Source organism: Melanerpes formicivorus, unplaced genomic scaffold (assembly GCF_026170545.1).
Source record: "Melanerpes formicivorus ecotype bairdi unplaced genomic scaffold, bMelFor1.0.p_v2 SCAF_2, whole genome shotgun sequence".
Taxonomy (NCBI): Eukaryota; Metazoa; Chordata; class Aves; order Piciformes; family Picidae; genus Melanerpes; species Melanerpes formicivorus.
Window position 1 is genome coordinate 4,421,829 of NW_027142354.1, and position 25,276 is coordinate 4,447,104.

The following is a 25,276-nucleotide window of genomic DNA, read 5'->3' on the forward strand; positions in this document are numbered from 1 at the left end:
TTCTCCAGGCTAAACAATCCCAGCTCCCTCAGCCTCTCCTCATAGGGCTTGTGCTCAAGGCCTCTCCCCAGCCTTGTTGCCCTTCTCTGGACACATTCAAGTGTCTCAATGTCCTTCTTAAACTGAGTGGCCCAGAACCGGACACAGGACTCAAGGTGTGGCCTAACCAAAGCAGAGTACAGGGGCACAATGACTTCCCTGCTCCTGCTGGCCACACTATTCCTAATGCAGGCCAGGATGCCATTGGCCTTCCTGGCCACCTGGGCACACTGCTGGCTCATGTTTAGGTGGCTGTCGATCTGCACCCCCAGGTCCCTCTCTGTTTGGGAGCTCTCCAGCCACTCTGACCCCAGCCTGTAGCTCTGCATGGGGTTGCCGTAGCCAAAGTGCAGCACTCGGCACTTGGACTTGTTGAATGCCATCCCATTGGACTCTGCCCATCTGTCCAGTCGGTCGAGGTCCCTCTGCAGAGCCTTTCCACCCTCTAACTGACTAACATCTACCCCTAACTTGGTGTCATCTGCAAATTTGCTGATGACTGACTCGACCCTCTCATCCAGATCATCAGTGAAGATGTTAAAGAGGATGGGGCCCAGTACTGATCCCTGGGGGACTATCCCGTAGAAGACATTAAAAGTCCTGCATCTGGGTCGAGGCAACCCCAGGCACAAATCCAGGCTGGGCAGTGACTGGCTGGAAAGCAGCCCTGAGGAGAGAGACTTGGGGGTGCTGGTGGACAAGAAGCTCAACAGGAGCTCTCAGTGTGCACTTGCAGCCCGCAAAGCCAATCAGATCCTGGGCTGCATCAGGAGAAGTGTGGCCAGCAGGTCGAGGGAGGTGATTCTCCCCCTCTACTCAGCTCTGCTGAGACCCCACCTGGAGTACTGCATCGAGTTCTGGAGCCCCTATTACAAGAGGGATCTGGAGGTTCTGGAAGGTGTCCAGAGAAGGGCCACAAGGATGATCAGAGGGCTGGAGCACCTCTCCTATGGGGACAGACTGAAGGAGTTGGGGCTGTTCAGTCTGGAGAAGAGAAGGCTCCGAGGTGACTTAATTGTGGCCTTCCAGTATCTGAAGGGGGCCTACAGGAAGGCTGGGGAGGGACTTCTCAGGCTCTCAGGTAGTGATAGGACTAAGGGGAATGGAATGAAGCTGGAGGTGGGGAGATTCAGGCTGGATGTGAGGAGGAAGTTCTTCCCCATGAGAGTGGTGAAGCCTTGGAATGGGTTGTCCAGGGAGGTGGTTGAGGCCCCATCCCTGGAGGTGTTTAAGCCCAGGCTGGATGAGTCTCTGGGCAGCCTGATGTAGTGTGGGGTGTCCCTGCCCATGGCAGGGGGGTTGGAACTAGATGATCCTTGTGGTCCCTTCCAACTCTGACTGATACTATGATACTATGAACCTGGGTGTATACAGCATTTTGCAGTAGTGCACTGTGCACCTGCTGGAGTAAGCTTTGAGATGGTGATTGTTATTTTGTTTAAGAGAAAGTCAAAGACTGTCCCCCTAGAAAGCACCATCCTCTGCAGAAGGAGGTACTTTCCCTGTGCCAAGCTGTTTTATTGTTTCTGAGAAAAAAGGAAGTCTTGATCCCAGAGGATGAACAAGGGTTATGGGATCATTGCCAGAAGCAGCTTAGGGCTTAGAAAATAAAACCTGAGAGCATGGTGTGATTTCTAAAGTCCATGCAGAAGACAAGTCATTACTGAGATCTACTGTGCTGCTTTCTGCACCAGTTGTTTTGTGCATTTCTTTTCCAGTCTGAGTGTTTAAATTCTAAATAAATCACAGTGATTTGCCATTGACAGGCAATGTCATGGTGAAGTCAGGCAGATAAAAGTGCCTGAGTAAACTGCAGAAAACTGTTTCTCACAGATGCTGTGGATAGGATTCATACAATCCAACTGTGGATGTTTATTGTGCAGTATCTGAGATGATGCTTAATGAGGTAAGTAATTGCAGAGTGTAATTCATCTAACAGCTGAAATGTACTTTAGGATGACCTGGATTGTGCCCTATGATGACCATAAAGAGAGCCTAGCTGAGTAAATCAGTGGTAGGTGTCTTCACTGAGCAGTGAACCTTTTTCAACACCTCTGATGTCACAGTGTTCTCTGGAGAACCCTTTGCAGTCCTGAAATCTTGCATCCAGTCATCTGTGGTCAGAGCAGACAGAGCAGAGGTGGTGCCAAACACAACTTGGAATTCATGTAAATCCATCTCTTTTAGGATGAATTCCAGTGCTTCTGGCTTTTAGTCCTTCTGTGAGGATGTTTCAGATTTCACTGAAGCTGGAGTGAACCTGATTATTCCTTATATTTATTTGTGAAAATCTTCCTGTGTAGAAGAGATGTGGGAAGGAAAAGAATGAGAATGATCCAAGTGTGCAGCACAGAGGTTTGCATGAACTGGCCACATGGGTGCTGGGCATGGTCTGGATATTCATTCTGGAGCTACATGCATGTGAAGAGAAGCAGAAGGCAACAAAAAAACGCTGGCAAGGTGACAGTAGACAAGAATGCACAAGGTGCTGACAAAAACATCAGTGTGCTCCAGGATGGTGCACTGCAGGAGCATGCTTGCATGATGTTCTGCTGTTTGCATCCTGCTGGTGAAAATGGCTCTCTTCCTTAATCTCATCCCAAGAGAAACCATTTAGATGGCAAGTGCAATGAATTAATCTGTTTGCTGTGCAAGCTGTTCAGTGAGTGCATACCCTGCTGTTTTATGGACTTTACTGTTCTCTGAGTGAGGGAGTGATTTCCTCTCCTGTAGTGTAATCTTTCTCCCAATGAGCATGTGAATATGTGGCTCATCTCGGTGGCTTCAGGTGGCTGCAGCTTGATAAATTTTCCAGTGAAGAACCATAAAAGGACTGGAGCATCTCTCTTTTGAGCAAAGGCTGAGAGCTGGGACACACAGAGGATGGAGCCAGGCTCTTTTCATTGGTTCTCAGTAACAGCACCAGAAGCAGTGTGCACAAACTAAAATAGGTTGTTCTGTTCTGTAAGGTTGCAAAGTCTCTGTCCTTGGAGATACTCAAAAGCGTGGTCATGGGTAATGATCTCTAGGTGGCTCTGCATGAGCAGCAGGTTGGACCAGGTGATCTCCAGAGATCCCTGCCAGCCTCAGCCAGCTTTGGGTTAGGTAGAACTGGTTGGCTGTCCCTCACAAATTTGCTAACCTTCTCAGGAGCTCTCACAAGGTCATAGAGGGTTGCTGAAAGGGCTCTCGACACCTGCTCAATAGCAGACCCCTAGAAGACACTGACAATTTGGCTGGACACTTAGAAAATATTACACCCAGTGACACTTCTGTGTTATGATATCAGGTCAGATGGTTAAAACTGCCTTTGACAGATCATATATGCAGACAGGACTGTAATGGCCCTACTCACACTGATTATCAACAAAGCAGAGCAGAATCATTAGCTCTGTTACATCTGCTGCAGCAGGAGTAGCGCAGCACTCGCTGGCATCAGCCTTTTACATGAAGAATTAATTGTGCAGTTAAGCTGCTGTTTTAAAATGCATTTCCTCTCAGTGGTGCAAGTCTTCATCTGTGAAACAGTGAAATTCTGCTACTGGACAGACCTAGAGGTTCAGAAGGTGGTTCACAGTGTGGTAGTCATGCTATTTTTAAAAGTTACTGATAATTATGCAATTTTTTGGGACCTGTTCAAGAGAGCACCCAACCATTCAAAGCAGTAACATCAGCCTTCTCCAAGGCAGCCTCTTCATATGCAACAACTGGATGAGAAATGAAGTCATCTGCAGAAAGCTTCTGAACTGATTTGTGATGCCCTTTGAGTAAAATATATTTAACCCTTAGTGACTGATTTTTTGCAGCTCACAAATAGATTTAGGAAGCAAGCAGTGCTTGCATATTCTTCACCATTTGTTCTGTATGTATTGTCCTTGATCAGTGTTGTACAGCAAGGGACCAAATCCTTAAGATATTCAGGGTTCAATTTACAGCCTGCTAACACAAACAGTAAAATCAGGGGCACTGTATTCAGGTCTAGCTACCTCATCACGCCTCCCAGTACTCTCTCAAGATGTCATCTGTAACAGTACAGGAGGGCCAATGGCATCCTGGCCTGCCTCAAGAACAGTGTGGCCAGCAGGAGCAGGGAGGTCATTCTGCCCCTGTACACTGCACTGGTTAGGCCACACCTCGAGTCCTGTGTCCAGTTCTGGGCCCCTCAGTTTAGGAAGGAGGTTGACTTGCTGGAGTGTGTCCAGAGAAGGGCAATGAAGTTGGTGAGGGGTTTAGAACACAAGCCCTATGAGGAGAGGCTGAGGGAGCTGGGATTGCTTAGCCTGGAGAAGAGGAGACTCAGGGGTGACCTTATTGCTGTCTACAACTACCTGAAGGGAGGTAGTAGACAGGAGGATGATGGTCTCTTCTCTCAGGCAGCCAGCACCAGAACAAGAGGACACAGTCTCAGGCTGTGCCAGGGGAGGTTTAGGTTGGATGTTAGGAAGAAGTTCTATACAGAGAGAGTGATTGCCCATTGGAATGGGCTGCCTGGGGAGGTGGTGGAGTTGCCATCATTGGAGGTGCTCAGGAGGAGACTTGATGGGGTGCTTGGTGCCATGGGTTAGTTGTTTAGGTGGGTTGGACTGGTTGATGGGTTGGACGTGATGATCTTGAAGGTCTCTTCCAACCTGGTTTATTGTATGTGTCATCACTGTGGTAGTTCCTAGGTCATGTTTTTCATGAAGAGGAAGAACATCTACAATGCTCTTCTGTCAGCTGGACAATATTTCACAGCTAGTAATGTTGTGTTTTCTTCTTCCCTGCTCTGTCAGTCCAAGTAGTTTCTGTTTGCTGCCTGGCTGCACATATTTACTTCTGTTTGTAAAAGATAGGATCTAGTTTAAAGAGAAGCTTCTGGCTTAGTGCTGGCTGGCATTAGATTATCATAGTGGTGGTTTCTAGCCTTGAAAAAAATAATCTAGAAATATAGGAATTGTTTTTTTCTTGCCATTTCCCAGCATGTATTTTGCAACACTTACTTGAGTTGCCATTAAGTGCCCGCTGGGAGAGTGTGGAGTTGCTTGTACTGGCAAGGAGGAGGGTTCAGAGCAAATACAAGGTGGCAGAGACCTCTGCACCACTACTCCGACTTGGGGGCAATGGGATCCCCAAACTGAACAGCAGATTCTGCCCTGTTTTTGAAAAGTGATGTCTCTAATATCATCTTTCTGCTATAAAGAAGTAGCAAGGAAATTGGAAGGCCTTTCCTGGCAGTGGACAGCATACCTTTGGGGGTAAGAAAGGAGGAAGGAGCAGTGGAAAATGAAATGGAGCTGTGGAAAGGATTTTGTCTCCCAGTGAGGTTCTGCAGCCAGCTTGGGTGGGATCTGTGTGACCTTTTAATTGATTGGCAGGTGGTTTCTGCACAGAAGATGATGGTGAGGAACAGTTTTCTCATCCAGAAGCCCCACTGTGTGTGAGCATAACACAAACCCCTGCTCTCCCATGAGTGCAGCCGTGTGCCCGCTTCGTTCCCAAGGTTGGGCTCTAGCACTTCTGTTAAACAGCAGTGAGCTGGAAAGACCTCCTAACTGGTTTTATGCAAATAGGAGCAGGACATCTCATGCCTGTGTGTTTGCACACAGACACTGTCCCCTATCAAACAATAGATATTGTTTTGTTATGCAAATAGTGCTCAACTGACAAAGGCTTGCTGAGAGTTGTGCTGAATGGTTTTGACACATGTGAATGCAGGTGTTCAAAGAGGGAGCAGGGAGAGTAATAGAGTTGTGAAATTTCTATGAGCTAAGCCAAGTAAAAACCCCAAATCATATTATATATGGGAAGTGGTGAGTCTATAACCTGCATGTTGAGTAAGAGGAGGTCAGGATTACATGGCAAAGAGATAAAGTCGTATGGGGAGAAAGACAGTTGTCTTCATATGAGAAGATTAGTGATGTCTAACTGATGACTTGAAACTGCCTCTTCAGTCTTCATCATTGCTCTCCATGTGTCTGTGCCTCTCTCCAAAAGCATTTTGCTCAGCAGGTGCAGTTTTGGAGGTTAGTCTTGGTGGTAACAAGGCATCGTGCAAGATCTGCTGAGCAGCTGAGGATTTGGATTCAGTGAAGCTGATGGTGGAGGTCAGGTGACAGAGCTGTACTCAAGAAAGCAGTTCGGGAAGCTGCCATCGCCATCTCCCCACGGCCGTCACCATGTACGGTTGGCTGTTGGTCTGGCTGCAGGTGGCCACCAGCTGCAGTGGTGCAGGGACATCAGTCAGTCCAGTCTGATTGTGGTGGGATGTGTGATGAGCAGCTGTCATGCAGATACTCCCTGGGAGGCTGCTAAGTAGTCATTGTTAAAGTAATTAATTTCAACAAGTAAAAAGGAAGAAAATAAAGGCTCGTAAAACGTGTTCAGATGTTCCGGACTGTGCTGATACATAGGCTGATGAATTGCACTACTGTCCACGTGAAAACTGAATAATTTTACTTGGTACAATCAAATAGGCAATGGAAACAACAGGAAATGAAGCAGAGCCCTATATTTAAGTCACCAGACTTCTGTGTCAGTATCCAGTTCAAAACATGGATTGCTAGTACTCCAGAAATAGTGTTGATGTTGTTGTGAAGAAAAGTATGAATCAAAAGCATATTGTTCCTGACTTGATGGGCCTTTGCTCTTTTCCAGAAATAGCTGCTGCACCTTTGGCAGGATTTTAACTAACTGCCTTTAGAGGCAGGAAGGGGTGAGAGGCAGAGTCCTCCCTTTAGCACAACACATACATTTGTCCTGAGTAGTTTAGACTGGATCCATGCTGGCAATGGAGAAAAATCACTTGAGGGAAAGCAGTGCTGCAGATCTGGAAAGATACCTCTTAAAGTCATTTGAAAGAAATGGCATCTGCAGGCTGCAGTGAATGAGAACAGGAGTGCCAGGAACTTCACTCCTTCACTGGTTAGGCCACACCTCGAGTCCTGTGTCCAGTTCTGGGCCCCTCAGATTAGGAAGGAGGTTGACTTGCTGGAACGAGTCCAGAGAAGGGCAACGAAGTTGGTGAGGGGTTTGGAACACAAGCCCTATGAGGAGAGACTGAGGGAGCTGGGGTTGCTTAGCCTGGAGAAGAGGAGACTCAGGGGTGACCTTATTGCTCTCTACAACTACCTGAAGGGAGGCTGTAGACAGGTGGAGGCTGGTCTCTTCTCCCAGGCAGCCAGTACCAGAACAAGAGGACATAGTCTCAAACTGCACCAGGGAAGGTTTAGGCTGGAGGTTAGGAAGAAATTCTATACAGAGAGAATGATTACCCATTGGAATGGGCTGCCTGGAGAGGTGGTGGAGTCACCATCATTGGAGATGTTCAGGAGGAGGCTTGATAGGGTGCTTGGTGCCATGGGTTAGTTGATTAGATGGTGTTGGAGGATAGGTTGGACGTGATGATCTTGAAGGTCTCTTCCAACCTGGTCTGGTCTAGCCTATTCTATTCTATTCTATTCTATTCTATTCTATTCTATTCTATTCTATTCTATTCTATTCTATTCTATTCTATTCTATTCTATTCTATTCTGATGAAATAATCCACTCTGCTTCTCTCCCCCCTTTTCCTCTTCTCTCCCCCCTTTTCCTCTTCTCTCCCCCCTTTTCCTCTTCTCTCCCCCCTTTTCCTCTTCTCTCCCCCCTTTTCCTCTTCTCTCCCCCCTTTCTCCCTTCTCTCCCCCCTTTCTCCCTTCTCTCCCCCCTTTCTCTCCTCTCTCCCCCCTTTCTCTCCTCTCTCCCCCTTTCTCTCCTCTCTCCCCCCTTTCTCTCCTCTCTCCCCCCTTTCTCTCCTCTCTCCCCCCTTTCTCTCCTCTCTCCCCCCTTTCTCTCCTCTCTCCCCCCTTTCTCTCCTCTCTCCCCCCTTTCTCCCTTCTCTCCCCCCTTTTTCTCCTCTCTCCCCCCTTTCTCTCCTCTCTCCCCCCTTTCTCTCCTCTCTCCCCCCTTTCTCTCCTCTCTCCCCCCTTTCTCTCCTCTCTCCCCCCTTTCTCTCCTCTCTCCCCCCTTTCTCTCCTCTCTCCCCCCTTTCTCTCCTCTCTCCCCCCTTTCTCTCCTCTCTCCCCCCCTTACTCTCCTCTCTCCCCCCTTACTCTCCTCTCTCCCCCCTTACTCTCCTCTCTCCCCCCTCCCCCCTTACTCTCCTCTCTCCCCCCTTTCTCTCCTCTCTCCCCCCTTTCTCTCCTCTCTCCCCCCTTTCTCTCCTCTCTCCCCCCTTTCTCTCCTCTCTCCCCCCCTTTCTCTCTTCTCTCCCCCCTTTCTCTCTTCTCTCCCCCCTTTTTCTCCTCTCTCCCCCCCTTTCTCTCCTCTCTCCCCCCCTTTCTCTCCTCTCTCCCCCCTTTCTCTCCTCTCTCCCCCCTTTCTCTCCTCTCTCCCCCCTTTCTCTCCTCTCTCCCCCCTTTCTCTCTTCTCTCCCCCCTTTCTCTCTTCTCTCCCCCCTTTTTCTCCTCTCTCCCCCCTTTTTCTCCTCTCTCCCCCCTTTCTCTCCTCTCTCCCCCCTTTCTCTCTTCTCTCCCCCCTTTCTCTCCTCTCTCCCCCCCTTTCTCTCCTCTCTCCCCCATTTCTCTCCTCTCTCCCCCTTTCTCTCCTCTCTCCCCCCTTACTCTCCTCTCTCCCCCCTTACTCTCCCCCCTCCCCCCTTACTCTCTTCTCTCCCCCCTCCCCCCTTACTCTCTTCTCTCCCCCCTTTCTCTCTTCTCTCCCCCCTTTCTCTCTTCTCTCCCCACTTTTCCTCTTCTCTCCCCACTTTTCCTCTTCTCTCCCCACTTTTCCTCTTCTCTCCCCACTTTTCCTCTTCTCTCCCCACTTTTCCTCTTCTCTCCCCCCTTTCTCTCTTCTCTCCCCCCTTTCTCTCTTCTCTCCCCACTTTTCCTCTTCTCTCCCCACTTTTCCTCTTCTCTCCCCCCTTTCTCTCTTCTCTCCCCGCTTTCTCTCTTCTCTCTCCTCCTTTCATCTCATACCTTGGTACACCCAGAAACCTTTTGCTAGCTGTTTGAACATTCTTCTATTCAAATACTAATTTAATGTGGTGATTGTACTGAGAGTGACCTCTGCTCTGGTGCCACATCTCCTTTCTTTAGTATGGGGGACTTTTTAAAGTTGATTCGCTCTTTGCTCTTAAATCTTTCATAGTTTTCAGCTTTTTTCCCTTCCCTCGAAGATGAAGCTGGTTGTTTTTAATCCTTTCTGTGGATTCAGTGGAGGCTATTGCCTAGCCCTTTAGTAGCTCATTTGATGTGTTCTGGACGTTCAAAAATCATAATTCCTGTACTTTTTGGTTGCTGAATTGTAGGAGATACGGTCTCTGGAGCACTTTGGAGGGGAGGGAGCTGGGAAGGGAAAGGTGCCTGGAATGTTTTTCACCCACTCCTCCAGCTGCCAGAACTGCGAGCTCTATGACCCTGCACTGAGCAGTCAGCTGCCCACCCACGCTGTGCAGTGTTGTCCTGGCCAACCATCTCCTAGAGCATCCGTAGGGCAGTGTGGCATACTGAGCCACGGGCATCATCCGTGAGGATGCAGCTGGACCTCGGGGCCTGGGGACGGTGCCTCGATGCTGCTGGTTGGGAATGCTAATCCATGGCCAACCTGTCCTTTTGCCGATGGGGTGAGCAGGTTATCCTTGGAAGGGATTTTCCAGTGACAGAGCAGCTGAACCTGTGGGCATCACACCTGGCCAGCTTCCCTGGAGATGCTTGGGAAGTAAGTGTTGCTTTCCTAGCCGGCCCCAAGTAAGTAATCTGATTTTAAACAAAGAAACACAGAGATGACTGTTTCTTATTTAAAAATACCTTAAAGTAAACCTGGTTTGTTGAGGGGTTTTTGTTTGTTTTGAAGGCACAAGGCTTGAATATTCCCATAATCCATGCTTGCCCCAAGCTCCTGGGTTTGGATGGTGATAATGAGGGATTTAATTCTGGGCAGCAGGTGCCGGCAGCAGGGATGCAGTGCAGCGCCTGTAATCGTGTTGTCGGGTTCATTTTGCACCATCTGGGTGTGAAAGGGGCGGTCAAGCCTTTAATTGTAGTCCTTGGGCATCTGCTACCTTCCTCCTCCTTCTGTGGATGCAGACCTGCTCAAGGAAAACTGCTTTGTGTATCTGAGGCACAGAGAGAGTTAAAGCTAGCAGGGAGCGGTGCCACTGCCCATTGAGCTGATGTGCTGGGGAAGGGTCTGTGAGGAGTAAGAAGGTTGCTCCCCATCTTGCTCCCTCTGGTCACCCATTGCCCTTTCCTACCAGCTCAGGAGAAAAGGAGAGTTGGTCTTTCAGGTATCTGGGCTGCCTCTCCTGATCAGATGCACTTTTCTGAGTTGCAAATAATCCCAGCTGGGGAGATGTAAAGCAGCCATCGTGGGGAATATGACTTGCTAAGTGAGTGCTCATCTATGAAACAGCCTGGAGTAGGAGTCAGTGTGACTGCCCTCTGGAAAAGGGGACCAATGACTGCTGGAGACTTGGACAACATGGGAGACATCCATAAAAGACTGATAGCTGAATCACCTCCTTGCCGTGCTTTTATATGGGAGCCAAGCAGCGGAAGAGACAAGAAGGCAAACTACCTGATAACAGCGATGCCATCTGAATCTGCCACTCCAACGTGGCAGGACATGGCAGGCTGAGGAGGCTCAGGATCTCCAGGGAAAATGTTCTGCATTAATGGGAAGGCAGCAAAAGAGAGGGAGCAAAATCAGACTAGGGAGCACTATTTCCAGCATTTACTTTATGTAAACACATACTTGTTAACCAGAGTTGTCCCTGGCACCACTGAACTCTTCATTGTCACAAGTCATTTGAGGTGCTGGTGTATGTCACTGGTGGTGCAGCTAAGACATAATAAGGATCCACAGCTTCTGTGAATTTGCCCACAAGTGACAGTGTGTCAGGAAAATGTTTGCATTGAGCTTTTCACAGTGAATTTGAAAACTCTTTCTGTGCCAATGATGTGACTGCTTTCTTTTGAGTTTAAGGGGTAAGAAAACCTGTCTGACCCACAGCTGTTTTAAGATGTAGAGAGTTGTCAGTGTGTTGTGTATGACCGTATCCAATGTATAGGCAGCCAGATTAGATAGGAATAGTGTGGCCAGCAGGAGCAGGGAAGTAATTGTGCCCCTGTACTCTGCACTGGTTAGGAAGAACCTTGAGTACTGTGTCCAGTTCTGGGCCCCTCAGTTTAAGAAGGACATCGAGACACTTGAAGGTGTCCAGAGAAGGGCAACAAGGCTGGGGAGAGGCCTTGAGCACAAGCCCTATGAGGAGAGGCTGAGGGAGCTGGGATTGTTTAGCCTGGAGAAGAGGAGGCTCAGGGGTGACCTCATTGCCCTCTACAACTACCTGAAAGGTAGTTGTAGCCAGGAAGGGGTTGGTCTCTTCTCCCAGGCAACCAGCACCAGAACAAGGGGACACAGTCTCAAGCTGCGCCAGGGGAGGTTTAGACTTGAGGTGAGGAGGAAGTTCTTCACAGAGCGAGTCATTCATCATTGGAATGTGCTGCCCAGGAAGGTGGTGGCGTCACCATCCCTGGAGGTGTTCAAGAGGGGATTGGACGTGGCACTTGGTGCCATGGTCTAGTCATGGGGTCTGTGTTGATAGGTTGGACTCGATGATCCTCGAGGTCCTTTCCAACCTAAGTTATACTGTGATACTGTGAGATTGAAGGATGGGGACAAACAAGTAATGGTAGAGTACACCTGGAAACCACTCCTGCAGAAGCAATGGCTGGCACAGAAACAAAGTACCCAGTGGCCTGAAAGGCTCATGGAGGAGGGTTTGCCCTGCACTGTGTACTAGTCACAGACAGAAGGAGTGGGAGGTGCTCATGGGTTACAGAGGTGCTGCTTTGGGATATGAGGGGAGTGTCGGGGATGTGCTGGGAGCGGAGAGGGCTGGCTCAGGAGATAGGGAGATGAGATTGAAACTTGTGTTGCTTTCAAATTCAATGCACAGCAAATTACTAAGTGTAGGCTATCTGTATTTCTTGGCTTTTTAATGTGGTTTGTACTACACTGTGCACATCACTGTGCTAGAGGAGCAGGGTGTGGTGTGTACAGTGCTGGTGAAGGACACAAAGGAGTTTTTCTTCTTTCGCCTTTTCTGTGTTACTGAGATGTCCAGGTGTCCCCAGCACCTTGAGGGTGTGGGTGAGAAAAGCCCAGTGGCACAGGGTACACTGCTGCTTCTCTGTTGTCTCTTGTGCTGCCTTTGAGGCCCAGAAGGTTTTTTCTTGTTTCTCTGAATACAAGTGCAGCTGTTTCCATGTTGCTTCATACATGTTTGCATTTAGAAAGAAAGGGGAAGGTGAGGAAATGCTAACTGGAATCTTTTACCTGGAAACAGTATTACCTAATGCTTAGAAATCCAGAGTCCTGGAGATACTTTCTGGCTTTGACATCACACTCTGATTCTATTATAACCTTGGAGAAAGCAGTAACATTCCTGTGCTTTCCAGGGCCATTTTATTAAATGCATGTCATATTCTCGAGTGTATTATTTCACTTCAAAGGCTGTCACAAGAATTAATGCTCATCACGTCTTGTAAGATTCATTAATAGGAGTGCAAACTAAATTCTGCTTTCATCATCTTTGCTACTACAGATTAACCAACAGGGCTTTAATGTATATGGTTAGAAAAAGCAGGATCCAAGGACTTAGGTTATCCCTTTGGTGACACAGAGGATCACAATGCTCTTATTAACCATTCATTTATATGGGACTACAGCATCTTTTTGTTGCAGAGGTCTGCTAGGGGATACAATCTTGTAACACTGGAATAGTATTCATTAAAAGGTCTTGCCCCTAGAATTTAGAAGACAGGGAGTTTGTGTTCCAAAATCACCCATGCATTTTTCCCTTGTTGCTGGGAGTGCCCTCCTGGTATGGGGATGGAAATTAAACCTTCCTGCTGTTCTGGCAATACCTCCCTGCCGAAGCTGTTAGCAAAAATGTCAATACTCTGAGTGGTGGGATTATGATGGGGAGGGTTTTGTACTATCAGCTAAACAGACAAATCAATTCAGGGGTCAGCAAAGCCATTAAGCAGTAATAGCTTTTAGTTACTGCTGTTCTGAGGTGGATTCAAAGGGATAATGTAAGGGTGAAAGGCACTGTATTCTGCTATCTATCTCCAAGATCATCTAGACCCCATACCAATTACCCTTAAACTATGCAAAGCCTTTAATACTGATAAGGAGCAGTGCAGTGGTATTTCAAGAGAGAGAGGAAAGATAAATCATCTGTATACAGACTATCTTGAGTGTGTTTTTCTGTGCTGAACCAATTAAATGGCAAAGTGTGAAAAGCACAGGTAAAGCTGAAATCCTCCTGAAGTGGACAGGTTCAGGATTTTGCAGCTCAAAGTGATCTGCAGATGCATTTTCTGGAATTATATCAGAAATCTTTCCATCTCCAATGGCTCATTGAAGCCTGAGAAGGAGAATATGCTCACAAGTTTGGATGAAAAGTGCTTGCTCAATCTGAATTGTTTCTGGGGTCAGTGGGGTGCGATGTCAGCACTGTGAGGAGAACATCATTTCTTGCTGACAGCAGAGATGAGTGTTTCCCTGTTTCAGGTTGTGATCCATTCCAAAGGTGTCCTTGGGATGATCTGGGAGAGGCTGTGAAGCGTTCACGAGAGTATACCTGTGAGGGAACAGTCAGCTGCCTTTAACTGCTGACTGAACTCAGTCCTTCCAGGGCAGAGGTTTGTATGTTTGTATCAGCAGCCACTAACTACAACCTATTGTTCCATTGGCCAACACAGGCTGAGCTACTGTTAGCAGTGGAGGTGGTTAACCCCTCCTTTGCTAACTGAAGTTTAGGAAACCTGGGGAGGAGGAGAGAGTGAAAGGGGGCCACACAGATTAGTCCAAAAGAGAGTTAAGCTCTCAGAAGTTTAAGGATTTTTGTCCCAAACTAAGGGAATGAGAATACATTGAAACTGTGCTGCTGTCTACATCCCTCTGCATTGCAACAGAAGTGCAATGTCTTCAGGAGGCTCCCAGGGGTTTTTGTGACCACCTCCCAGAGAGATGTGAAGACGAACACTTGGGGAGGAGCTGCTGCAGTGCTTCGGTCTCTGAAACCTTGCTGACGGCAGCGTTGTTTTCTGATCCACAGGTCCAGAGGATGGCATAGCAATAACGTCACTGTCCAGGGAGCTGGGGTCCTTCCTCGCCTGCCTGCATGCTGCTTGAACCGATCCCAAGCCTTTTATGTTTTTGGACTGAAGAGACGTGAAAACCTTTCTTTCCTAATTCATGAGCCAGCAGGATGTGGTCGCCGTGCTTTCAGAACGCCTGCTCGTAGCCGCTTACAAAGGCCAAGTGGAGAATGTGGTGCAGCTTATCAACAGGGGTGCCAAGGTAGCGGTTACCAAGGTAACGCGAGAAAAACGCTTCGTGAAACCCCTGGGAGCTAACAGAACTCCTAGGGCACTGCCTGTGACATTGTCGTTGCAGCTTTACCAATCTGGATATCACTGAGCTTAGCGGTTAGATTCCCTTAAAGTTTGTACTTAGCAGCTCGTGTGAATTTACAGTATAGTGCATGTCTTTTATTCCTGCACCTCCCGGCGGAGGCAGCTGCGGGGAGCGCCGTGCCTTCAGAAGTGCAGTGTGCCTGCGTGGGGGCACTGACAGTTCTCAAAGTGTCCATTGACTTCTGAAGGCTGTGAGCCAATGAATGGAGCTATTCAGCACTGCCGAGGGAAGGCGGTTCAGAGCACCCATCTTTCTGGGTGAGGGGATGGGGGAGAGCTACCTGTTGCAGTAGGGTAAAGGTACACAGAAAGTGTTTCTTGTCATTGAAGTCCCTTGGTACAGCTGTCTCGCTTATACTCAGTATCTTCATTGATTTGTGCTGTGCAGTCCCCAGTCAGTTCCAGACTTGGGGGTTGCAAACTGTGTGCCCTGTACCTTGAAGATAATGTCAGCACTGAAGGATTTCTGCTTAGCTATTAAGAGAGTTTAAACTGATACCTTCTCCTGGCTCTCCACATGTCATAAATAATACTAGCATATAAAAGATGAGCTGGAATTGGCAGAGAAGGTTTGATCAGCAGAAACCCTTAAAAAGAATTAGGTAAGAGCTGTGACATAAAATTTGGGATGTCCTATTTGGATGAATTATTGTTCTCCACCATATCTAGTTTTATTTATAGTTCCATATTGGTTTGGAACACTATATATGTCAGAGCTAATATTTGCAGAGAGAAAGCAAAGGTGAGTACATTTGATAAGTAATCTGTCTTTTCCTCTTCTTATCTGTCAGGGGCAGTTGTTTTCAATCCCTTTGCAGTGTTTGAGTTGTAGGTAGTATTTATTTTGAAAGCTGGAGTGATCCCCAAAACAACCTGTGTTTATTAAGTTTTGTTTGCCAAACCTAAGTGGCCTCTTGTGGATAGATACGAAGTGCAGACGTAATATACATGACTGGTCTCAGAGGGATACCTGTTTGGCTCTGTTCTCCGAGCAGCTTTGTAGCTGATGAACAGCTGCTAAAGGGAGTCACATCTGGGAATACTGACTTGCAGATGTCTGAATGAAACCTTGGGTTATTTGTTGTTATAAGATCAGGAGCTTTGAGACTGCATGTGTGTGTGTGGGGCTACCTGAAAACACACATGATTGAAAGCATGGTATGCTTTGTATGAATTGGTGTGTTAAATGTAGTTTCAAATTCAGCTCCCACACTGTTAGAACATAAAATGTAGTGCCCTTCATAACAGTTGCCAGAGTAATCATGCCACTGATTTAACTGTTTCATGGAGTTCATTGCCACAATCCAATTCAGTTGCAAAATGGACACTTTGTTATGTTTGCTTATTATGTTTATTATTAATGCCTACTGTTAATTACAATAATAAGGAAATGGAGTCCTGGCTTTCAAGCACCAAGTCAGGTTGATTTGATAAAATGCAGATTTGCTAGAGCTGAAAGTTTTTCTTTCCAGTACCACGTAGGTGGCTTGCTGCTTCTCGTGCTTGCTTTGTTGTTCAGTCCTTGTATGGAAACTGAAAGCAAAGCTCATTTGGCCGCCAAACTGCACCCAGATGCAGAGTGTTGGTCTTTCTGCTGGAAAGACATACTTAGTGGTGAGTTGAGGCCTCCCTGGAGCTGACCTGGTACTATGGGATTCTAGCTATTCTTTCCTAGAGGTTGTGGGTCATCCCCATGGAACCTGTGGAGGGAGAATGACAAAAGCTGTCCCTTTTATCATTCTGAGTGCGTCCTGCCACATCAGCAAACAGCACAGATGAGGTACTTGGGTATCCCAGTGACAAGCTTGGCTCAGAAAAGATGAAGTCAGATGAGCAAGACTGTGGAGGAGTGCACAGAGGATTGCAGAGGCTCTCAGCGGATCAGCCAAGGCTGTATGTGTTGGGTATTTTGGAGGCACACACAAACTTACTCCTTCCATGCTGTGAGGCAGATAGAGCTTGATGTGAAGCAAGAAGCATGAGAGCAAGCTGCTGCCCTCTTCAAAGCCCATCAGTTCAGGCTCTGTAATGTCCTATATGGATCTATACCGCATCCAGTTTGCATCTGGCTCTCACCCAGCCAGCTAGCTGCCCAGGGAGAGCATGTGTATATTTGCCTGTGAAAGGCTGTATAAACATGCCATGGAAGAGCCTGGGTTGCTAATCTGGTGCCACACAAAGGCTGGAAGGAGAAAGAGCCGTTTAAAGTCAAGGACAAGGTTGTCTCAGGAGCAGTCATGTATACATTAGCCTCAAGTGCATCCAGTCTGGAAATTTGAGAGAATTTTTTTAGCTATCACAGAGTAAGTTTTTTGTGCAGTCTTTCAGAGAGAAAAACAGGGGCAAAGAAAGAGCTACTTTCAGGATGGAAGTTGTTAATTTTAAGATGGAAATTGTTGTGGCAGAGAACTATTAACCAAGATTTCAGGAGAAATGAAATCAAGAGCACTTTCCCTTCCCCATGATAAAACTTGCTGCAAAATGGAGTATAAAAATAAACTCATTCCCGTGCACATCATTGTTCTCTTTTATCTCTCTGTCTTCTATTCACATTTGTTCTATCAAAGGAATTTTAAATTCTAAAGATTTGCTGCAAAATAAATAAAAGGGAAGGTGGTTGCACTTGTCAGCCAAAAAAAGTTTCCTTATGTTCATCACATGGAGCTTCCTATGCCTCAACTTCCACCCATTGCTCCTTCTTCTGTCATTGGGCATCACTGATAAGAGCCTGGATCCCATCTTCTTGGCACTCACCCTTTATGTACTTATAAACATTAATGTGGTCATGGCTTAGTCTCCTCCAAGCTAAGAGCCCCAGCTCCATCAGTCTCTCCTCATAAGGAAGATATTCCACTCCCTTCATCATTTTTGTGGCTCTGCACTGGACTCTTTCAAGCAGTTCCCTGAGGACCTTCTTGAACTGAGAGGCCCAGAACTGGACACAATATTCCAGATGCAGCCTCACCAGGGCAGAGAACCTAGAGCTAAATGCTAGGGAGTTCTTTATTCATTGAGCACAGCTTAAGAAAAATGAACCAATGCTGGTGGCAAGCTCATCCAGTTCTATTTTCATCATGTATCTGGAAGGTCAAATGATGTGGTTAATTGCTGCTTCCATAAACAGTAATTCAGTTGCAGAATAGTGTTTCATTTTTGTCACCTCTAAGTAGATGATTGCAGAAGAAGAAGAGCATGAAAGAAACAAAATTCAATGGAGATTGTGTGTGTCCAGGTGCTCACATCAGCATTTCTTGAGGAGTGCACTTACCCTGAGAATGGCATCTGTGCAAGTGAAGTCAGTACTGAAGTGTGCACCTCCCCTGACTCCAGTGAGGGATACTGGGGCTCATTCCAAATCTGGGGCCTTTTAAAATATTTAAAGAAGAGCTCGTGGCCACTAGGTCACACCACTGCTGATTGTCTGACATTAGGGAGCTCCTAGTGGGAGACAACTGGTAGCACTCCATTGCACATGCATCAAGTTCTCATCCTGGTGCTGAGAGCTCTGCTACCAACCATGTCAGGTTGTCCCATGTTTCAACCAGCCATGGGACAAGCATGTCACAAATCACAGAATCAGCCAGGTTGGAAGAGACCTCCGAGATCATCAAGTCCAACCAATCACCCAACCCTTACTAATCAACTAGACCATGGCACTAAGTGCCTCATCCAGTCTTTTCTTAAACACCTCCAGGGACTTCGACCCCACCACCTCCCTGGGCAGCCCATTCCAATGGCCAATCACTGTTTCTGTGAAGAATTTCTTTCTAAGATGGAACCTAAACTTCCCCCTGTGCAGCTTGAGACTGTGTCCTCTTGTTCTGGTGCTGGCTGCCTGGGAGAAGAGACCAACCCCTGCCTGGCTACAGCCTCCCTTCAGGTAATTGTAGACAGCAATAAGGTCACCCCTGATCCTCCTCTTCTCCAGGCATTCACTGAGACAAAATTGCAGGCAGGCCATTAGCAGTTTAGAGTCAGCCAGGACAGCTGACCCAAGCTGGCTCCCAAGTGTATCCCAAACCATAAATGTCATGTTCTTCAGAAAGGGGGAAATTTGCTGAGGATGGGGAAGGTCTCTTGATTGGTTTCCTGCTTGGGGCTCCTCCCAAGGACTGCTTTCCCATTGGTTATGACCACTGTGCATTTGCTGGGCCGAACACAACTTTTGTACTGTCATTGGTACTGACTGGCATTGCTATTACTTTAGCTGTTTCATTCAATCCATTCTAATTTCATCCCTTGGGTCTTCTCAGCTGGGGAGGGGCCACTGGGTGATAGAGCAACTGCTGTAGTTTAGCACCACATACAGACTGAATGTAGACATGGGGTTGTAGTGAGGGGATGGTCTGGTGCTCAGCAGAGGCTTCATGGCTCTGCTTTTCTCCAAGGGCACCTTCTCAACTTCTCTGGTGCCGCTCTGCTTGGTAAGACAAAGAAGTAATTTCCATTTTCATGCCTTTTTGTTGGTGTTCTTCACAGGCATGAAATTTATGGCTGTTTTCTTTATGAAAAGGGCAAAAAGTACAAATTGGCTATTCCAACAAGCAAGTGCCCTTATAAAGTAGTTTGGTTGAGTGTGTTCCAAAAGCTGGAAAATTCAGAACTGAGCCTGGTATCATCAAGTCTTCCAAGGAAGAAAGCTAGACCCTTCTTTCAGTCCTTTTGTTGTAGAGCTTTCTTTCAGTGAAGCTAGTGACTGACAGCTATGTCTTTGACATCAGAGCAGTGGTGCTTTCACCCAGCTTCTCTGCCTTGCTGTCCTCCCAGGGTGTTTTTCTTTTGCCTGGGTTATTTTTCTTTGGCTTTTGTGAATTCAGATAAGTTAGGCAGAGAGCTCTGGACATCTCTGAGTGGCACAAGTGGAGTGTTTGTAGTGACATCTCAGACCAGATCAGCCCTTCACTCAATGTTTTCCCCAGAGCAGTGCATGGAGGATGGAGAGAAGCGTGATTTTACCTCCTAGGCATCAGTTTCAGGTGTATCCCACGGCTCTCTGGCTGAAACAAGGCATTTCTGGGGAAACAACAGCACTTAATGTGGGCTTGTTCCATGCCCAGAGATGACAGTGTGGCCAGCAGGAGCAGGAGGTCATTGTGCCCCTGTACTCTGCACTGGTTAGGCCACACCTTGAGTACTGTGTCCAGTTCTGGGCCCCTCAGTTTAAGAAGGACATCGAGACACTTGAACGTGTCCAGAGAAGGGCAACAAGGCTGGGGAGAGGCCTTGAGCACAGCCCTATGAGGAGAGGCTGAGGGAGCTGGGATTGTTTAGCCTGGAGAAGAGGAGGCTCAGGGGTGACCTCATTGCCCTCTACAACTACCTGAAAGGTGGTTGTAGCCAGGAAGGGGGTGGTCTCTTCTCCCAGGCAAGCAGCACCAGAACAAGAGGACACAGTCTCAAGCTGCGCCAGGGGAGGTGAGGAGAAAGTTCTTCACTAAGAGTCATTCATCATTGGAATGTGCTGCCCAGGGAGGTAGTGGAGTCACCGTCCCTGGAGGCGTTCAAGAGGGGATTGGACGTGGCACTTGGTGCCATGGTCTAGTCATGGGGTCTGTGGTGATAGGTTGGACTTGATGATCCTTGAGGTCTCTTCCAACCTTAGTTATACTGTGATATTGTGACATTTCCAGGCCTGAACCTCTGCACTACCACTCACCAAAATGACGCATTACTGGGTGTTGGTTTCACTGGGGCGTGCATTATAGGACATGGCATTCTATAGCCAGAATTAATAGAGCCAGAAAAAGCTGTGCATTAACAGTCACACACAGAGGAGTGGGCCACTTCTCTCTTAAATGTGGAAAAGATTGCCAGAGGAAGTCATAAAGGTAGCACAGGCAGTTTTAACACCCGTTTGTGTAGCACCATGGGCTTTATGGATATTTTTCCAAAGAGTAGCAGAATATAGCCCTTCTGCAGAGCATAACAATAAAACCAGAGCCATAAGATTGAATTCTGCAGCGAAAGGATGACAGTTTGGTGAAAAGCACAGAAATGCAGAAGGTAGTGCTTCTGTTTTCAGTAATTCTGTTTGATTTGATTTTTTTTAACTAGTTGTTTTATAAACCAGCCATATGGCAACACTTTTGTAGTGCTGGAATACTTGTAGCCTTGTCACCAGGATTCCAATTTCAGAGCGTGTTCGGATTTGTTAAACCCCTTTCTTTATTCTTGCTTTGTAGGTTAAGACAGAAACAAACAAACAAACAAATGGTGCTGTCACAGTGTTGTGCTACCCCAGCTTGAAACTTCGTGTCAGTTTTAAACAATAAAGAAAACATTGAAGGACTTGCTGAGTGGCAATTGAGGTCAATCAGAAACTTTATGCTGACTTGAGTGAGCAGGTTATTCATGGAGAACAGTCTAACAGATCATCAGTGTGAGCGATGTGACAAGACTTGGGGTTTGTTTCCAGGCTTTCTAATAAAACGTTCAGTGGGCATGGGGTTTGTGGGAGCGGAGAGTGGGTGAATAAATTGACAGTCCTTGCCCAGCACAAGGGCAGGGTGAGGTGGGGAAGTGAAGGTACTTGTGTGAAAATATTCACAACTACATAAACACAAGGAAAGATCATGTGGCTTGTGGGGCTAAGGCATGGGTTTGGTTGCAGAGTGCACGCACCGGCACCTGCTCCTGAAGAATTTAGTACTGGGCCCCATCCTCTTTAACATCTTCACTGATGATCTAGATGAGGGGGTCGAGTCAGTCATCAGCAAGTTTGCAGATGACACCAAGTTAGGAGCAGATGTTAGTCAGTTAGAGGGTGGAAAGGCTCTGCAGAGGGACCTCGACCGACTGGACAGATGGGCAGAATCCAATGGGATGGCATTCAACAAGTCCAAGTGCCGAGTGCTGCACTTTGGCCACAGCAACCCGATTGCAGAGCTACAGGCTGGGGTCAGAGTGGCTGGAGAGCTGCCAAACAGAGAGGGACCTGGGGGTGCTGATTGACAGCCACCTAAACATGAGCCAGCAGTGTGCCCAGGTGGCCAGGAAGGCCAATGGCATCCTGGCCTGCATTAGGAATATGTGGTCAGCAGGAGCAGGGAGGTCATTGTGCCCTGGACTCTACATTGGTTAGGCCACACATTGAGTACTGTGTCCAGTTCTGGGCCCCTCAGTTTAAGAAGGACATTGAGACACTTGAACGTGTCCAGAGAAGGGCAACAAGGCTGGGGAGAGGCCTTGAGCACAGCCCTATGAGGAGAGGCTGAGGGAGCTGGGATTGTTCAGCCTGGAAAAGAGGAGGCTCAGGGATGATCTCATTGCCCTCTACAACTACCTGAAAGGTGGTTGTAGCCAGGACGGAGTTCATCTCTTTTCCCAGGCAACCAGCACCAGAACAAGAGGACACAGTCTCAAGCTGTGCCAGGGGAGGTTTAGGCTCGAGATGAGGAGAAAGTTCATCACAGAGAGAGTTGTTAGCCATTGGAATGTGCTGCCCAGGGAGGTGGTGGAGTCACTGTCCCTGGAGCTGTTCAAGAGGAGATTGGACTTGGCACTTGGTGCCATGGTCTAGTCATGAGGTCTGTGTTGATAGGTTGGACTTGATGATCCTCGAGGTCTCTTCTAACCTTAGTTATACTGTGATACTGTAAACTATGTGTATTCAGGGCTACCTGTCCATGTCTGGAAGGTGGAGTTCCAGATGGAATAATGCTTTTGCATTTTGCTGCTGAATTCCATGTGGCTGTTTACCATACTTGGCTGCAACCCGATATGCCCCATATCTACACTAATGCCTCAGGGCTGTTGGAAGTTGCAGCCTCGGTGCAATAGGTCCCATTTATTTTGTCAATAAACCCACAATGGGGGAGGGTTTGTATGATGTGTTGACTGCTGAAGCAATCATTTACATTTGAATGGAACAACAAATAGCCTCTTTTTTTTTTTTCTTTAAATGAATGATTGTTTTATTGGCTCATTAATCCCAAACTGTAGCAGTCTCTCATTGCTGTGTCTTTAATAACCCCCAACCATTGCAGTCATAGTTGGAAACGCTCATAAGCTTTTAAGTCAGTAATCTGCATGTCAAGCAGTCCCTGGGCTTAGTGTTGTCTCCTTGCCATGAGCATTTAGGAGACACTCTTGTTTCTGTGTATTTCCTCACTAGAACTTGGGGTGTGTGTCTCCATGTGTGTGTGTCTCTGTATATGTGTGTATTCAGATAAGGTTCCTTTTTGGTGCTGCAATGGTGACTGTGAAACCTCTTGATGGAGGAGACATGCAGAGGGAAATTTATCTGTCTGCCTTCATCCCTCTTCAATTAGGTATTTTTAGGTAGGATGCATTGTGATGAGAGGAAAAACTTCTATGGGCTGTTGGGTCTGACTTACAGACGTGGAGGCAAGAGCAGCTCCGAGTGTTGCTCCTGGGGCTTCCTGCTGTGGCATGAACCCATTGAATGTTTCCCCAAAGCTTGCTGTGCTCCAACTTTGTCATCACAGCATGAGGGGAATGCAAATTGCCTCGTCTCCCCCTCCCAGTCTGTTCTGGATTGGTGTGTGCATGCATATGCAGGGACATACTTGTGTGGGGAGCTGGGTGGGAGTGTTTTTCCAGGGCTTGTGTTCCCACGCTGGAACACTGTCCAGCTGCATCGCCCATCTCTGCTCTCGTTTTGACGTTACTGGGGAGAAAAAGAAAATCTGGCATTGCCAGTTCTTGCAGCATTATAATTAATCTTAAGATGATCACTTCAGGCTTACAGAAACTCTAGCCTCTAATCAGTTTAATGTACTGGAGCCGATCCTCCTTCCTGCTTTCCCATCTTGGTTTTCATTTTTCGTGTCCCTTTGTAGTGGGAAGAACTGAAGAACTGCAGGCATGCAGTAGCTCTGGTCTCTGAAGGTCTCTCTCTGTGGGTATCCAATTGGTGGGATGTCTCTGAGCCTAAGATTTTGGATAGGAAAATCTTGAAACACACAAAGCTTCTGAAATAAAAAGAATCCTCTAGTCTGACATTTCAATAACTCCGTTTTTATTTAATTATGATTTTTTATTTTGAACAAAAGAGCCAAGAGGGCCAGTGGCATCCTGGCCTGCATAAAGAACAGTGTGGCCAGCAGGAGCAGGGAGGTCATTCTGCCCCTGTACACTGCACTGGTTAGGCCACACCTCGAGTCCTGTGTCCAGTTCTGGGCCCCTCAGTTTAGGAAGGAGGTTGACTTGCTGGAATGAGTACAGGGAAGGGCAACAAAGTTGGTGAGGGGCTTGGAACACAAGCCCTATGAGGAGAGGCTGAGGGAGCTGGGGTTGCTTAGCCTGGAGAAGAGGAGACTCAGGAGTGACCTTATTGCTGTCTACAACTACCTGAAGGGAGGTTGTAGACAGGCAGAGGTTGGTCTCTTCTCCCAGGCAGCCAGCACCAGAACAAGAGGACACAGTCTCAGGCTGCACCAGGGAAGGTTCAGGTTGGGTGTTAGGAAGAAGTTCTATACAGAGAGAGTGATTTGCCATTGGAATGTGCTGCCCGGGGAGGTGGTGGAGTCACCATCACTGGAGGTGTTCAGGAGGAGACTTGATGGGGTGCTTGGTGCCATGGGTTAGTTGTTTAGGTGGGTTGGATTAGTTGATGGGTTGGACGCAATGATCTTGAAGGTCTCTTCCAACCTGGTTTATTCTATTATTCTATTATTCTATTATTCTATTCTATTAAAACCCCAAGTTTTGAGGACCTGGATGAACTTTTTGATGCTAGGATGATGCTAGGGGAGAAATGCACAGTTGATCATAGAATCATAGAATTGTTAGGGTTGGAAGGGACCTTGAGGATCATCTAGTTCCAACCCCCCTGCCGTGGGCAGGGATGCTTCACACTAGATCAGGTTGCTCAGAGCCACATCCAGCCTGCATGTGAATCTCTGTTCTCTGAGTGACTGGAGCAGCTAGGTGACCCTTGCTTACAGCTCTTCCTGGCCCCACAGTGCCCCTTCGAGTAAGTGTCCCCTCCCCTTGAGTGCTCTTCTCCATTGGCTGGCCATGAGCACTGAGAGGCTGCCCAGCTACTGAGAACAGGGGATGAGTTGGTGTCAGTGATATAGGAGAACTTGGTGCTCCCTCAGACAGCCTCCTCTGGCTAAGCCCGTTCCCTGGGCCAGTGTTATTTTCATGTGCCTTAGGGCACTGGGCAGGTGAAGGTCACACCATCTGGGGCCTCTGTGGTTTTGAAACCTTTTCTGGGGCTTATATCCCTGCCTCTGGGCACACTCTGTGTGGCCATTGCCTAGGAGGGTGTGTTGGGTAAGGAAAACACATCCCTTGTATTGTAGTAAACTCACACTCTGCTTTGATAGTTTACTTTTAACACAGCACCTTTGGCTGCAGCTCAGCATTTTTTCAGTGGCTAGATACGGTTATCTTGTCAGAAAGTTTCCCTGCTGGGATATATCCAAGTAGTTGATGCTGTTTTCCTTTTAGAGTCCACAAGCTGGCTTTAAATTGAGTTTGGGATTTTTTTCTGCTCTGGGCACAGATTGCAATAAATTGTTTTCATGACATTCCAGTAACCTGCCGGGAAGTGAGGTGGCTGGATCGGGTGATTTACAGATTGCCATTAAGTGATGTAGAAAGAACCCATAAACCTGAGCATGCTGGAGCACATATTCATGATACAAACACTGTTCATAGCCAGGTAGAATTTATCAGCCTGGATTCTTTTTCTTCTTCCTTTTTCTTTTTTTCCCTCCCTTTTTCTTTTTTTCTTTTGCTTGTTCTTTTTTCTCTTTTCTTCTTTTTTCTTTTTCTCCTTTTCCTTTTCCTTTTCCTTTTCCTTTTCCTTTTCCTTTTCC

At 47.3% G+C, this 25,276-nt stretch overlaps 1 long non-coding RNA gene across 1 annotated transcript in view; it reads left to right on the forward strand.

Moving 5' to 3' along the window:
• Positions 1-14,262, forward strand: part of LOC137446703 (uncharacterized) — a 76,216-nt gene extending 61,954 nt beyond the window's left edge. The window contains exon 4 of the long non-coding RNA XR_010988696.1: positions 14,126-14,262. This is a non-coding gene — a long non-coding RNA (uncharacterized lncRNA). The remainder of the gene's footprint in view (positions 1-14,125) is intronic.
• Positions 14,263-25,276: the final 11,014 nt, after the last annotated feature.